A 17285-nucleotide genomic window follows, 5' to 3' on the forward strand; every position below is an offset into this window, starting at 1 on the left:
CTTTGAGGAAATGCTTGGCTCTGAGTTTATTGGTTTGGAGTTAATTAATTAGTTGGAACACTGACACAGGCAACATGTCTTGTCTTCTGTCTGTATGGTATTTCAAGGGTGTTATGCGCTTTGGACGAACAGATACTGAAGCTGAAGCTCAAATACATTGGCCAGCTAATGAGAAGAGAAGATCATTGGAAAAGACTCTGAGGTTGGGAAAGACAGAAGGCAAAAGGAGAAAGAGACGGCAGAAGGTGGCTAAATTTAACAGATTAACAGATTTAACAGAGTTGGAAGGGAACTTGTAAGTCATTTAATCCAACCCCCTGCCCAAGCGGGAGACCCTACACTATTTCTGACAGATGGCAGTCCAATCTCTTCTTGAAAGTCTCAAGTGATGACGGTCCCACAACTTCTGAGGGCAAGGTATTCCATTGGTTGATTGTTCTCACCATCAGAAAATTCCTCCTTATTTCCAGGTTGAATCTTTCCTTGATCAGTTTCCATCCATTATTTCTTGTCTGGCCTTCTGGGTGCCTTGGAAGATGCGATGGTTAGTGCAATAAACATGAATTTGGGAAAACTGCATGATACAGTGGAGAACAGCGGGGCTGGCATGGTATGGTCCATGGGGTTGCAAAGAGTCAGACTTCACTTAGCAACTGAACAACAACAAAAATCATAATTCACCTCTCAAGGGACAATATTCCAATTACATCCTCAATATGTCAGCATTCCAGAAAACCTCAACACCAATCAATAACTCCGAAACATACATGTTCTGAAAGCCTCCTTTTATTACAGTAGTAAACCGGCACATCTGGGAAATCCCAAATCTGAAAGTTCCAGATTTCCCTTCAATAAGTAAAATATAACAAATCCACCCCCTGCACCCCTCATTGCATCACATGCCCCAATCACCAACTGTCCCAACTTGAGACATCCCCTCAACCACTCCTCAGCCAGGTGCAGAAATAACATAACCTTGACTTAGAAGAAGAATGCTATTATGTCTAACCACATACGCTCCAAGAAATTCCCCCCTCCCATTTTCCCAGGCTCAAGAACCCATATTAGCATCAGACGCTTCCACACTGCCACAATATTCCAATTGCTTCCATTTCCCCACCTTAGATTTAGCTTAAAGTTCTGCCATTATTTTTGTGCTTTTCTAGGGATTTGTTGTAGTTTGAATCCTTCTTAAAGTGAGAGCCAAGAACCAGATCTTTCCTACATTAATTAAGTGGAAATATTATTCCCACCGATTTGGAAAACTGTATTTATGTTGATGTAGCCTAGGAGTGCTTGTGCCTTTAAAACTGCATTTGCTATCAACTGGAAGCACTGAATCTCTTCCCTGAGATATACGCAAACAACACATCAGATGGTGTCAACAATAATGGCAATTTTAGTGCTACACTTTTGGACAGCAGTGAGAAACATGATAGGAGAAGGGCAGAGAAGAGATGCAATTATAAAGACTGGAAATGATATAGCATTTTAGCCAAGAATGGGAGGGGCAATGTTTTACAAGACAATTTAGTGGAACCAATATTTATTCATTCAGCATAAATGAAAGGCATGGTTTTTTTTAAAAAAAGCTAAAATAAAAGTAGCCAAATCAGGATACTTAATGGCGTACATGTTTCTTCAGCAGTAAGTATATATGGAACTGAATCTGAAGCCAAAAATACACTAAAAATATGAAAGAATTAAAAAAAAAGGCTTTTCTTGGCAGCTAAAAAATAGAAATAAGCATTTCTGGAAAGAGCACATCCATAGAGGCTTTCTTCAATTGCCATCGTCTTTTAATGACCCCATAATCCCTTGCGGGATAGAGTCTGAGCAACTGAATGTAGCTGAGTGTTTACTGGCTGGATGCCCTTCCTGTCACCAATGTGGAGTTATATTCAGCAGATATAATCTCAACACGCCCAGAGAGAGAAATATCTGCCTCTACCTAGGATTAAACTCACAGCCTCCTGAATGTGAGGCAAGAGCGCCACCTCTAGGCCACTGTACCACTCAGAGGCTTTCTTCAATGAACTTCATTAAACCTCAGGAGCTGAGGTGCAAAGAGAGACTCTTCACGCCTTGCCTGGATGTTATCATCATCCAAAACCAAGTTTGTTTTGTGATTTACTGAATAAGCAGCAGTAGCTGGCATCAAATACTATACGGGTAGTCCTCAACAAATGACCACAATTGATCCCAAAATGTATGTTATTAAAAATAGCAAGACATGCGTGAAGTGAGCTTTGCCCCGTTTTACATCATTTCTTGCCACACTTAAGTGAATCACTGCAGCTGTTAAATTAGTAGCCCCGTGGTTAATGAATCTGGCTTCTCCATTGACTTTGCTTGTCAAAAAGTCATAAACATTGATCACATGACCCCAGGATACATCATAAATATGAACCAGCTGCCAAGCATCTTAATTTTGATCACGTGAGCATGGGGATTCGGCAAAAGTTGTTACTGTGAAAAATTATCATAAGTTATTTTTTTCCCCGTGCTGTTCATTTTAAATGGTCAACAAATGAAATGTTGTAAGTCAAGGGCTACTATGCCATAAACCAGAATTTACAATCAATCCATGCGGTGGCTGATTCAGTTTGCACTCTAAACTAAAAAGAAATACCAGAGTATGGTTTATTGTGAGTTGTCATCTAAACTAAAAAATGTATTTGTGAAGAAGGAAAAGATATTTAGAATCCAGTGGGTTCCTCCAGAAAAACAATTGATGTAGAAAATAAATCAATAAAATCTTGAGGCAGTACTAATCTTGCATGATTTCAGGTAGAAGTTTGTGATCTTTGGCTGTATCATTGGTTTTCAACTCTTCAATTAAAATAGAATAGAATGGAATGGAATGGAATGGGATAGGATAGGATGGGATGGGGTGGGGTGTGGTGGGATAGAATAGAATAGAATAGAATAGAATAGAATAGAATAGAATAGAATAGAATAGAATACTTTATTGAATACTTTATTGGCCAAGTGTGATTGGACACACAAGGAATTTGTCTTGGTGCAAATGCTCTCAGTGTGCATAAAAGAAAAGATACATTCATCAAGAGTCAAGGATCATAAGATACAAACTTAATGATAGTCATAGGGTACAATAAGCAATCAAATCATACTAGGAAACAGTCGATATAAATCGTAAGGATACAAGCGACAATGTTACAGTCATGCAGTCACAAGTGGGAGGGGATGGGTGATAAGGAGTGATGAGAAGATTAACAGTAACAGTAGTGCAGACTTTGTAATAGTTGAACAGTGTTAATTCTTTATCTGGGAGTTCTAAAGGCATAATCTGGAAGATTTGTATAGCCACAGGATCTGAATTGCCATCCTGTCTTATATAATCTTGTGCAAATATTTGACTTACAACCACAACCAAATTCCAAATTTCTGTTACTACAGGAGATTCATCCCATTGACGAACTTTCTTGCCACGGTTGTTAAGTGAATTAGTTACACAGTTGTCAAGTGAATTTGGCTTCCCCACTGACTCTGCTGGTCAGAAGTTTGCAACAGGGGATCACACGACCCCAGGACACTGCAACCGTCATAAATATGAACCAGTTGTCAAGCATCTGGGTTTTGATAAGCAACAGTCATAAGCAGTGGTGGGATTCAAATTTTTGAACTACCGGTTCTGTGGGCGTGGCTTGATGGGCGTGGCAGGAGAAGGATACTGTAATATCTCCAGTCAGAGGTGGTATTTGCTGGTTCTCCAAACTACTCAAAATTTCCACTACCGGTTCTCCAGAACTGGTCAGAACCTGATGAACACCACCTTGACAGAGTGAAGGTCATCAACAAGATCATATCTGCCTAGCTTGTATTTGGTATATATATAATTTTTGCCAATGTGTAGGACAGAGCATTTGTTGGTCGAGATTTGGAGTTGCCAACTGTTAGACCATTCAGACACATAATCAAGGTCTTTTTGAAGGATGGTAGCATTGACTGTGATATTGGATAGTTTGACATCACCAGCAAAGAGGACGCAGTTGCTAATAAAGTGATCACAAAGGTCATTTATATAAAGTGTAAAGAGTGTGGGTCCTAGAACGCTCCCTTGGGGGACAGTGCTGATAACTGGTGCAGGGTTTGATAGGGCGTTTCCTATTTTTACTATTTGTTGCCTGTTTGACAGGAAAGCAGTAATCCACTTGTGAAGGGATCCGGAAATGCCATAAGAATTTAATTTTAACTCATGTACCACTGAGTTAAAGGCTCAAACGCACCTCTAGTCATAAGTGTGAAAAATCAACGTAAGTCATTTTTTCAGTGACGTTGCAGCTTTGAACAGACACCAAATGAATGGTTGTAAGTCAAGGACTATGTGTACAGTAAGTCCTCAAATTTTTCTAATTTATTTACCTATGCAATTTATTTAATCTAACATTCAAATTCAAAGGAAAGGAAATTTTAAAGGAAAAGCTTGTGAAGTACTGTTTAGAGCTTGTACTAGCTTTAATCAGTCTATGCTTCTGCCTCCTTACAAAGAAGACACTCCTAAATATCTTAAAAATCTCATTATAATCAAGATGACAACATATTGCAAATTAACTTTTAGCAATACGTAGATTGAAACAAAACAAATGGACATAAACTCCTCACCATATTTTCTGTGGTAAACATATTGAGAATTACTGAAGCACCCCTGAAAAAAAAAGGAATACTACCAAAACTCAACTGTCGGGCTCACCAGGTAAGATCTCAAGGATAACTTTCAGTCTCCTGACTTCACATGGCTTAACTTCACTAAGGTCCATCAAGCATAGCATGCCTAGATAAGAATCTTTATTGCAAACTAGAATGAAGCCACAGCTGAAAATTTGAATGCCTTCTGTCAGCATGAAAATGCAGTTTAAACCCATTTTTCCTATAATTCAGTGGACTCTTTATTCTGCACCTCATGAACTTGATGCCAAATGATTGCCAGTTGTTGACATAACTGACATCACTGTCCTGAGAACTGCCAGCTCTTGGCTTATCTCATTGTGGCCAAACTGCTCTTGCAAGCAGTGGACTATTTTATTCATTCTTTCAAGGCAGCCCTCTATGGAGCGCATTGCTAGAATCAAGGTAGTTCTATGGCATAGGTAGTCTACTTTCTACCTAAACAGTTATAATCAAAGAGAGAAGCAAGCTGGAATTAAGGAGAAACTTCCTAACAGTAAGGACAATTAACCAGTGGAACAGCTCACCACTAGAAATCGCGGGCGCTCCATCACTGAAGGTTTTTAAGAAGAGACTGGACAGTCACTTGTCTGAGATGGTATAGGTTCTCCTGCTTGAGGAAGGAGCTGGACTAGAAGACCTCCAAGGTCCCTTCCAGCTTCTCTTCTGTTCACTCTAGATGATTTATTTATTTAATTTTATTATTTTATTTTATTTGTCAATTGCTTACAAGATAATAGGTATAGGTATAAACATAGTTATGAATACATGGATACATATAAGAAAAATAAAAGAAACAATAGGACAGGGACGGTAGGCACGTTGGTGTGCTTATGCACGTCCCCTACAGGCCTCTTAGGAAGGGGGTGAGGTCAATAGTAGACAGTCTAAGGTGAAAGTTTTTGGGGTTTGGGGAAGAAACCACAGAGTCAGGTAGGGTATTCCAGACATTGACCACTCTGTTGCTGAAGTCGTATTTCCTGCAATCAAGTTTGGTGCGATTAACCTTGAGTTTGTATCTATTGTTTGCTCTTGTGTTGTTATGGTTGAAGCTGAAGTATTCATTGACAGGTAGGACATTGCAATGTATGATTTTATATACTAAGATCAAAATCACTCCAAACTCTCCATTTTCACCCAAATGTCAAGTGCAGGAGAATTATTAAATGATATATTTTCTGGAGATGTCATTCCAGTCCCACTACCAACTACTGTGGAAGATATGGTTGGTTGGTGAAATTGACAGAATTTGCTTAGGAAGACCAACTGACTTGATGACATTATTGATGAATGTCTACAATGGCCTTCCTCAAAGCAAAAAGGGCCATTGTAGACATGTATCAATAACTAGAATCCTCCCCTGGATATTGTGACTTATGGTTTTGATGATTTGATTTGATTTTAGATGATTGGATGATTGGAACAAGTAGATTATAGAAAGAAGGGAATTATGATGAAATGTTTGAGAAAGAGTTTTGATTAGAATTATATGTAGAACTGCTGAAAGGAAGATTAGAAGCCATTTCTTTACTTACAAACATACAGAAAGACACACAGAAACATAGAGATTGTGTTTTCTGTTCTTTTATTTCCTTTTCTTTTTTCTATCTTTTTTCTTCCATTTTTTCTTTTTATTCTTTTTCACATTTACTTTATATTTTACTTTCTTTTCTTTCAATATATTTCTCATTATCTGTGTAAAATCTTTTAATAAAAATGTTTACAAAAGAAAGATGTTGTTCCAGCCACCCAAAAACTGAGAATCCCTAATGCTCATGTAATATATCTTAGTAGACAGCACCAGTTAATAATTTGGCTTCTGTTTTTACAACAGAAATTACTCAGTTCCTTTTGCCATTGATTTTAGTAATTTTATCTGAATATGAAAGTAGTCTTGCCTTCAGAAATTGTGGATGATCCATCGCTGGAGGTTTTCAAAATGAGATTGGACAGTCATTTGTCCAGAATCATACTGAGTCTCCTGCTTAAACAGGGGTCAGACTAGAAGACCTCCAATATGCCTTCCAAGTCTATTATTCTGTTAATCCCCAAGCTAGTGTCAACCACGTAAGTTAAAATACCATTTCCTTCACCCTCAGCTAGCATGATCATAAGCCAAGGCAGTGGGTGGGTGGTAATGAGAGGAATAGCATCTGAAGCCCACCAGGTCAGAAATGGTTGAACTGAAGTATGAATCATTGTAGCCAGACCTTAAAAGAGGTGGTACATTTGCCAAAGTTAGTAGAAGATTATGAGCTGCGGATGCCTGTAGCTTCTTCATCAAGAAAGCTATGCCAAAAAGCATCCATAAGCTGTGTAACTGATCTTTAAGGGGGAGTACATTTCCACGTACAATATGCCTTGGCAACGAACTGGATATGTAGACAAAGGGCAAGGAGAAATTGAAGATAAAACCAAAAGGATTTGTGCATGTCACCATGGTGGAAAGTTATGTTGTTGACAGTAACTGAGAAGAGGGAGGCTCGAAAGCAATGAAGAGCAGATCAGCCTTTGGCATAGTGAATCTCAGTTGGCAATGAAACATCGAAGGAGAACAATCAGGCAGGAAATAGGAGGTTTGGGGCTGGATGAAGGGGAAAATGTCTGAGATAGGAAAACACCGAGAGAGAGAGAGGTGGGGGGGGGGAGACAGAGAAAATGGGAATGGATTTTTCTTCAAGGGAGAAGATAAGGGATAATTCCACAACAGCAGAGAAACTGCAAGCCAGACAGGTGGCAATAGGAGGATCTGAAAAGAGTTATAGTTGACAGAAGCATCCAATAAATAAATAAAATAAAGATAAAATAATATTTAAGCACCAGCGACGCGAGGGATAGAAATGGTACCAAACCCTTAGAAACAAAACAGAGTATAATGCTGAATGAGAACAGAGGCATGGTGAACTATTTAAGAATCAAGCCAGAGAAATTCAGATTACCCACCATGACAATTGTGTTAGGATTACTCTGTCTTTCCTGTCTACTATTGCACTGCAGGATTTAGTAATAAAGCTCTTTTCTTCAGGATAAAAGAGCAGGGAACACAGGTTAATGTCTTGCTTTAATGTACTAACCCCTGGGCAGCACAAGGCATTTTCCTGCTTCAGACAGGAAACCACTGTGAGCCTCTCCGTCTCAGAAAAGGCAATAAGCCTATGAATTTTTCTTCCTTGAATTTGCTCCCGCTTCATGACACTCAGTATCAGGATCAGTCTCTTGGGTGATAGCAATAGCACTTAGACTTATATACTGCTTTCCAGCCCTCTCGAAGGGGTTTACAGAATCAACATACAGTATTTCCCCCAACAATCTGGGCCCTCACTTTACCAACCTTGGAAGGAGGGAAGGCTGAGTCAACCTTGAGCCTAGTGAGATCCGAACTGCCAAATTGCAGGCAGCCAGCAGAAGTAGCCTGCAGTTCTCTATTCTAACCACTGCGCCACCATGGCTCTTGATGGAGCCAATCTGCGAAGCCAGAATGAAGGCTGTGAAAATATCTACAAACTCCCGCACATCCTGAACACAAACTGTTTCAACTTCTTCCCTCTACACAATGCTATTGAGCATTGTATGCCATAAAGACCGTTTTTCCCTCCATTCTATCACTCTGCTAAACCATTAATTGCCACAACACTGTTTTATGCCCCAGGATATCAAACCATATTGAGCTGTATTGCTGTGATCCTTCTCATCTTTCTATTCCTTTAGCATCTTATGTTTATCATGTTGTTGTTTGCATCTTATGATCTATGTTGATTGTTTTTATTTAGTTATCTTATGATTATCACTGAGTGTTGTGTCATGATTTATGATGATTGGATTATGATTATATTCATGATTTATCACTTGTTGCTTGAACGTACATTGAGAGCTTATGCACTGGAGACAAATTCATGGTGTGTCCAATCTCACTTGGTCAATAATTTCTATTCTAATCTGTTCTGTTCTGTTCTGTTCTGTTCTACTCTACTCTACTCTACTCTACTCTACTCTACTCTACTCTACTCCACTCCACTCCACTCCACTCCACTCCACTCCACTCCACTCCACTCCACTCCACTCTACTCTACTCTATTATTTTCAGAAGCCATACAATGGAGCATCTGCTCTTTTCAAAAGTTTCAAATTATGTATTTATTAAACTTTGAGCAACCATTGTCAAAGTGCAGTTACTAGTCATGCCGTTTTCCAAACCGAGCATTGTAGTGGACCCTGTGTCTTATCAAGACCAAACTAATGATATTTCTGCACAGTTAAAAGCAGATGGAGGCCTCTGTTACAGAGCTAAAGGTATTTGATTTCCCCTCTTAATTCTGCTGGAACCTTCTCATGCTACTTAGCGACCAATCCTTGACAAAACTAATTTGGGGGTTGCACGCACAAATTAACTGATGTCAGACTGTGTGCGGGAGTGGGGTGTAGATTTAAGCAATATGTGGGTGATACATTATTAATTGATTCACTGATTCTGTGCTACATAATTAAAGGACGTCTTGAAGAACATGGGCAGGTGCACAATTGTTCATATTGTCATGCCCAGATTCTGTTCAGACTGGAAGAAGAGTTAAAATGAGAAAGAAATAGAAATGCAAACACCTCCTTAAGGACAACTAAGATAAACCCCTAAGCCTTTATTGTTTTGAGAAGATTACAGGAGCAAAGCCCACCATTTTTCTTCTCAGACAGCCATGTCAGATGCAAAAAAGAAAAAAAAAAGAATCTGGTTATTTCCACTATAGCAAAAATCAACACAAGTTCTGGAATATTGACGTATCGCACCTCTTCTTAATATGGCCCTCCATGTACATCTATTATTTATGAATTTCTATGTTCATATATCATATGATAACTTCATATCAAGAACCAATTTGGTGTAGTGATTAAGGTGGTGGCTTAGAAAAACAGGAAACTGTGAATTCTAGTCCCACTTTAGGCATGAAAGCCAACTGGATGTCTTTGGGCCCGTCACTGTCTCTCAGCCTATCCCACCTCACAGGGTTATGGTTGCGGAGAAAATATCACAACAAATGTGTATTATGTGTATTAACCACTTTGAGTTATTTATAAAAATAATAAAAGGCAGGATAAAAATCTAATGAATAAATAGATATAATAAATAATGTTGTAGTACAGATATGTATGTATGTATGTATGTATGTATGTATGTATATGTGTATATGTATATGTATATGATGAATGTACCTTTTCTTTTATGTATACTGAGAGTATTTACACCAAGACAAATTCCTTGTGTGTCCAACCACACTTGGCCAATAAAAAATTCTATTCTATATGTGTATGTATATACACACACACAAACACAAAAAAAAACAGATGATGAAAAAGAATGAGTATATATATATATATATATATATATATATATATATATATATATATATATATATATATATATATATATATGGTGTTACGTGTATTTTCCCACGTCAACGTTTCAGCAGAATCTCATCTGCCATCATGGCAGATGAGATGCCAACTTAAAAGAACTACAATGATGAAAATCACACCAACACCTACAGTAAGTACCAAAACAGAAAATATATATATATATATATATATATATATATATATATATATATATATATATATATATATATATATATATATATATATATATATATTCTGAGGTTCTCGCGGGTATTTGTATGTGGATCTTTGGTTATTCGGGTTTTCTCCTGCGTAAGATTGGAAGTATCTAGGCAACGCATGCAGGTCTGGATTGGGAGTTACACTGAAAATTAAAGTGGAAAAAAACACTATAGGCTGATCCAACGTTGATGTAATGTCCTTAAAACAAGTCAAAATGAGGCTCAGTAGTATGTGTGGCCTCCACATGTCTTTATGACCTCCCTACAATGCCTGGGCATGCTCCTGATGAGGTGGCGGATGGTCTCCTGAGGGATCTTCTCCCACACCTGGACTAAAGCATCCCCCAACTAATGGACAGTCTGTGGTGCAACGTGGCATTGGTGGATGGAGCGAGACATGATGTCCCAGATGTGCCCAATTGGATTCAGGTCTGGGGAACAGATGGGCCAGTGCATAGCATCAATGCCTTTGTCTTGCAGGAACTGCTGACACACTCCAGCCACATGAGGTCTAGCATTGTCATGCATTAGGAGGAACCCAGGGCCAACCACACCAGCATATGGTCTCACAAAGGGTCTGAGGATCTCATCGCAGTCAGGCTACCTCTGGCAAGCACATGGAGGGCTGTAAGCACAACCCCCACCTATGGATGTTGGGCCCTCATATCACCCTCATGGAGTCTGTTTCTGACCGTTTGAGCAGCCACATGCACATTTGTGGCCCTCTGGAAGTCATTTTGCAGGGCTCTGGCAGTGCTCCTCCTGTCCCTCCTTGCACAAAGGTGGAGGTAGCGGTCCTGATGCTGGGTTGTTGCCCTCCTACAGCTTCCTCCACATCTCCTGAAGTACTGGCCTGTCTCCTGGTAGCGCCTCCATGCTCTGGACACTATGCTGACAGACACAGCAAACCTTCTTGCCACAGCTCACATTGATGTGTCATCCTGGATGAGCTGCACTACCTGAGCCACTTGTATGGGTTGTAGACTCCGTCTCATGCTACCACTAGAGTGAAAGCACCGCCAGCATTCAAAAGTGACCAAACCATCAGCCAGAAAGCATAAGAATTGAGAAGTGGTCTGTGGTCACCACCTGCAGAACCACTCCTTTATTGGGGATGTCTTGCTACCTGCCTACGCTTTCCACCTGTTGTCTATTCCATTTGCACAACAGCATGTGAAATTGATTGTCAATCAGTGTTGCTATCTAAGTGGACAGTTTGATTTCACAGAAGTGTGATTGACTTGGAGTTATTGTATTGTTTAAGTGTTCCCTTTATTTTTTTGAGCAGTACATGTATGTATGTATGTATGTATGTATGTATGTATGTATGGTATTCAGCTTTGTTCGGGTATTTTCCCACATCATTATAGTTGTGCTTTTAAAGTTGTAGCAATGTTTTGGCAGAATCTCATCTGCCATCATCAGGCTTCTGTATTGTGTTCGTCTGTGAGTCAGACTTTTACAGTTGTCTGACTCACAGACAAACACAATACAGAAGCCTGATGATGGCAGATGAGATTCTGCCAAAAAGTTGCTACAACTTTAAAAGCACAACTATAATGACGGGAAAATACCCGAACAAAGCTGAATACCATACATGTAATACCTGTAAAACTTAAGAATATATATATATGTTGTGATTCCGGCATCTGCTACAGGTTTTTGAATGACAGCTCCAGCGAGGAGGATTTATATGAATCAGCAAGTTCTAACGATGAGGAGGAGATGAATGCATTTGATTTGCAAGATCGGCTTGAACCTTCAAACTCTTCCACCCTTCAATTAGGTGGTCAGCCGGGAACGGGTGATAATGAGGAACCAATGATATCTTCAGGTGAAGAAGATGATAATTTGGATGATTGCTGGGTAGATGTCAGGACAAGACGTCTCCTGACAAGGAGGAACCAACGAGGATACAGTAGGAGAGCAGACCAGCAATTAGACTAATTAGTTATCTCTATAAAGGGAGAGATATGACTTTGCACTTTGTCCGGAACAAAGTGTCTATTTGCAAGGAGAACTGAAGAGCACAGTTTGGAGGATTTTGATCTGAAATATCTTGTTGGGATTTGGATTTAATTCGTTGGAACTTCTACTTATTGGAATTATTTTGTGAAGGATTTTGATCTGAAGAATCTTGTTGAGTCTTGGATTTAGTTCGTTGGAACTTTTACTTATTGGAGCTATCTGTGAAAATTCCTGTTTGCTGCCTTTCTTTACAAGGACTGTTGCTTTCAGCCTTATCTGTTTACTTTAAAAGGTGGGACATAACATTTTCCTGTTTGCTGCCTTTCTTTACAAGGACTGCTGCTTTCAGCCTTAACTGTTTATTTTAGAAGGTGGGACATAACATATATATATGGTATTCAGCTTTGTTCGGATATATATATATATATATATATATATATATATATATATATATGTATGTATGTATGTATGTATGTATGTATGTATGTATATCTGAGGTTCTCGCTGGTATTTGTATGTGGATCTTTGGTTATTCGGGTTTTCTCCCACGTAAGATTGGAAGTATGCTTCTCAGAGTGATGTGAGCTTGCAGCTGCTTCTTCCTTTTAACTGCTAGTGGGGGTGGCCAACCCCCCAACCAATCAGAACACAGCCAAACCCCCAACCAATCAAGTCACACCCCCACTAGCAGTTAAAAGGAAGAAGCAGCTGCAAGCTTACATCACTCTGAGAAGCACAGAGCCGAAGACACAAGCCTGAAGATGATGAATGAGACTTCATCGAAACGTTGCCTAGATACTTCCAATCTTACGCGGGAGAAAACCCGAATAACCAAAGATCCACACACACACACACACACACACTATATATATATATATATATATATATATATATATATATATATATATATATATATATATATATATATATTCTTAAGTTTTTTGGTACTTACATGTATGATTTTCAGCTTTGTTCGAAGTATTTTCCCACGTCATAGTAGTGGTGCTTTTAAAGTTGTAGCAACGTTTCAGCAGAATCTTGTATATACAAAAGCCTGATGATGGCAGATGAGATTCTGCTGAAACGTTGTTACAACTTTAAAAGCACCACTACTATGACGTGGGAAAATACCCGAACAAAGCTGAAGGATATATATATATATATATATATATATATATATATATATATATATATATATATATATATATATATATATATATATATATATATATGCACGCACACAAAAGATGATGAAAAAATGATGAGATTTAAGAGGAGATTCAGGTCTTCTTGCACTTTATCTGATCTTAGGATACTAGAACTGGGCTGTAAAACCCCAAAGTTTCCGAATGGGAAGAAGTAGATAGAGAAAACTATAAATTTTTGCGGTTATCTAGTCAACATTTGTATTTTTGCAGCTTAGATCTGGTAGCTCTACCAGAGGTAGAGTTCGAAGTATTTCTAGCAGGACTACCAGATTTTGTAACAGCTTTGTTCCCTATGCCATCCGTCTGGTAAACTCGCAAAATTCATTTTTCTTGACATGTACATGTATACATCCGAACTAGATTGTATTGTTTCTCTGTGTCATATATGCAAGTATATGCATAATTTTGTATTTATTTACTTTGTCATGTTTATTGGAGGTGGTGACCTTTTGAGCTGTATGCAATGAAATTTAATGTATGCCAATTAGTGCACGTTCAAAGTGACAATAAAGTTGTTATTCTATTCTATTCAGATTTAAAACTGGATGTAAGTTTATATGGGATAATCCAAAATTTCTTTATCAATTTCTTCAATTTTAAGCTGGGTCATGGGCAAAATAGGAGGAGGAAGAAGTATTGAGTTACTCATAAAGTAATAAATATGTGATAACAATTTAATAAATAAAATAAGATAAAATAGTTGCTATCTCATGTCATGTGAGCTGTATGACTACCTCATATATACTAGTTAAAAAAACACAAAACACAAATAAATAACCAGACTATAATAGCAATAGCACTTAAACTTATATACCGCTTCACAGTGTTCCTCTGGGTGGTTTATTGCCCAGCCTGTTGCCTCCAACAATCTGGATCCTCATTTTATCAACCTCAGAAGGTTGGAAAGCTAAGTCAACCTTGAACTGGTCAGGATCAAACTCTACATTATGGGTATTGCCTGCAACCACACGCCCTGCCTCAAGTTTTTGATGAACAGCTCATTGTCAACTTTGAATTGAAAATATATGGACCCCAATCTAGCCTAACAGGCTGAGGAATTCAGGGAGTTGAAATCCATGCATTTTCAAGCTACCAAGATTGAGGTACACCAACATAACAATTTCAAAGCCTCCATATTACCACTGCATCTCTGGACACGATGTCAAAGCTAAGTCTTCAGCACCTTCCAAAATACAGTACTAATAAAGTCAGAGCTAATCTAACCATAAGTAGGTATAACATACTTATTATTTGGAAATCAGAATTTCTGTGATGACCCGGGGCACAGCACAGAGGCAACAGTCAAATAACAGTTCAAACTGCCCCTTTATTGTTCCAAATGTTCCTCCCATGTTTCTGGCAAGTCCCAGAGGAAAGTGATCACACACACACACACACACACACACACACACACACACACACACCTCCAGAAGCCTCTGCCTGCAAGTAGTCCAGCACAATGCTGTGAGCACAATGGCTGCAAAACAAGAAATCCAGCAGGGCAAGGAAAGAAGTCAATTAGTCCAGGAAGCAAGAAATAAAATAAGTCCAGTAAATGTTCAACCTCAGCAACGGCATACAACACTCCATGAATTCAGCATTTGTTCCTGACAAATACCCCTCCCCACAGTGTCTCCTTAAGTCTCAGTCCCCAGGTGTACCTTGTGGAGAGGGGCGGGGTGCTCTCTTCCTGAGTAGTCAGGTCAGCCTGCACTGTTCCTGCCTTCTCTCCACTCTCCATGCTCAAGGATCAGGAGGGTCCTTGTTCATTGCCTGAGCTTTGTCTCTCATGTTCACTGCTTAGCCTCTCTTGGTCATCCTGTTCCTGTTCCTCCCTGCTTACAAGCATCCCAATCCTGAAAGGCTCTGGCCTGACTTGGCCTGGTCCTCCCCATATTCCTCTGAAGCCAACGAAGCCACCCTCTCGCTCTCCATTGGCTCCAATCCCGGCTCATCTTCCTCTGCAGATTCAGGCTACGACGGGGGCATTTCACTGGGCAAAATATTACAACAGGAACAGGACAGGGGGGAACTAAGGAAATCCAAAATTTCATCCAGATATTTCAACCATGAGGTCTGCAGTTCCGTACTAAACTCAAGAGCATGCTGAATGCCATAGATATTATTGGTGTCCAGCTATGCATAGCATTCATGCACCAAATACAATGTCCTAATACATATAGACCAGGGGTATCAAACTCACAGCATCATGTTGTTGTCACATGAGGTATCGTGACTTTTCCCCCTTCGATAAAATGAGGGTGGGTGTGGCCAGCGTGTGACATATCTGATGTAGACCATTAAATACCCTATTGTAGGCCTCTCTATGGCGGTCTACCTTCTTCCACGTTTATCCCCCATCCCCCAACTAGAAAGAAGAGTAACCCAATTTACTGTTTGGTTGGCAAAGTTGGAAAACAGTTTGTTTATTTTGTAATAATTCAGAAGCTTACTTTTAAGTATCCATACCTTTAGGAGTAACATCATTTGTAAAGTTTCATTATCCTTTTTGTTCAATGGGACGTGATGATCATCAGTTACTTCAGATGGGTAGTCATATAAATAAATAACACATGCATACATGCATATGTATGTGATGAGACCCCTACCCAAAGGCTTATAATACAACACAAAAAGTAAGGGAATAGGAAGAAAGGGAACTGAATTCATCTAAAGTTTATATAAATAAAGAAGCATAATATTTTCTTTGAAGAATAATCACCACGGGCAAATTTGTGTCCTTTTGTATAATGCTTAAATTGCAGATAATTGGTGGTACAGATTGAAATCCTTAGAGGAAATGTTTCCATTGATAGGCAGAATTTTTGACCTTAGAATTTTCAGCACTGCCCTCTGTGTGTGTGTGTGTGTCTGCATACATAGCCCACATAAATACACACTCGTACACCTGCATACACTGGCTCTTTTCTTTTGCCCACTGCTTCTTTATCCATCTGAAGTTACTTAGGTAGAATTCCAATCATAGGGCATGCTCTGTGGTCCCTGTAGTGTCCAGAACGTTCGGAACGACAAATATATTTAGAAGAGACATATGCCTAACATTTATAATGTAATCTTCTGCCTTAATGCTGTGTTAATTGCCAGGCCAAGTCTTGATAACGGGCTTGGTGGGTCTATGGATAGGTTCACACAATGCATAAAGTCATGATTTGTTTATATTTGTTGAATGAGTGTTGAATAAAATTGACCACTTGCAAATCATGCTAAATCACATCAATCACTGAGTGCAAACTACACTTACTGGACTTCACAACTTGCTAAAGTCCAAATATGGCTTTTACTTCTTTTTTTATGTGTGGCAGGAAGAGGTTTTAGGTACAGGCAGTCCTCGACTTACAACCACAATTGAGCCCACAGTTTCTGTTGCTAGGTTCGCCCCATTTTATGAACTTTCTTGTGACAGTTGTTAAGTGAATCACTGTGGTTGTTAAATTAGTCAAACTGTTGTTAAGTGAATCTGGCTCGTTCAGAGTATATTGATGAACTGGAATAGAGCTTAGTAAAAAAATGTCAGCCAATGAGTAAGCATGGCAACAGACCAGTGGTGGGATTCAAAAAAATTTACTACCGGTTCTGTGGGTGTGGCTTGGTGGGCATGGCAAAGGAAGAATACTGCAAAATCTCCATTCCCTCCCCACCCCACTAACCTGCTCTCCAGCTCTGTTCTCCTGTGCAGGGCAACAAAAGAAAACCTAGCTGATCAGTGGGATTGGCTACAAATGGTATTGTAAACTTCACTCATCTTAATATGTTTATAAAGAAGTTAATGATCCTGCTGAATCAGTCATCTGTA

Source organism: Notechis scutatus, chromosome 2 (genome assembly GCF_049901735.1).
Source record: "Notechis scutatus isolate UNSWTSFEM ecotype Mainland chromosome 2, rNotScu1.2, whole genome shotgun sequence".
Taxonomy (NCBI): Eukaryota; Metazoa; Chordata; class Lepidosauria; order Squamata; family Elapidae; genus Notechis; species Notechis scutatus.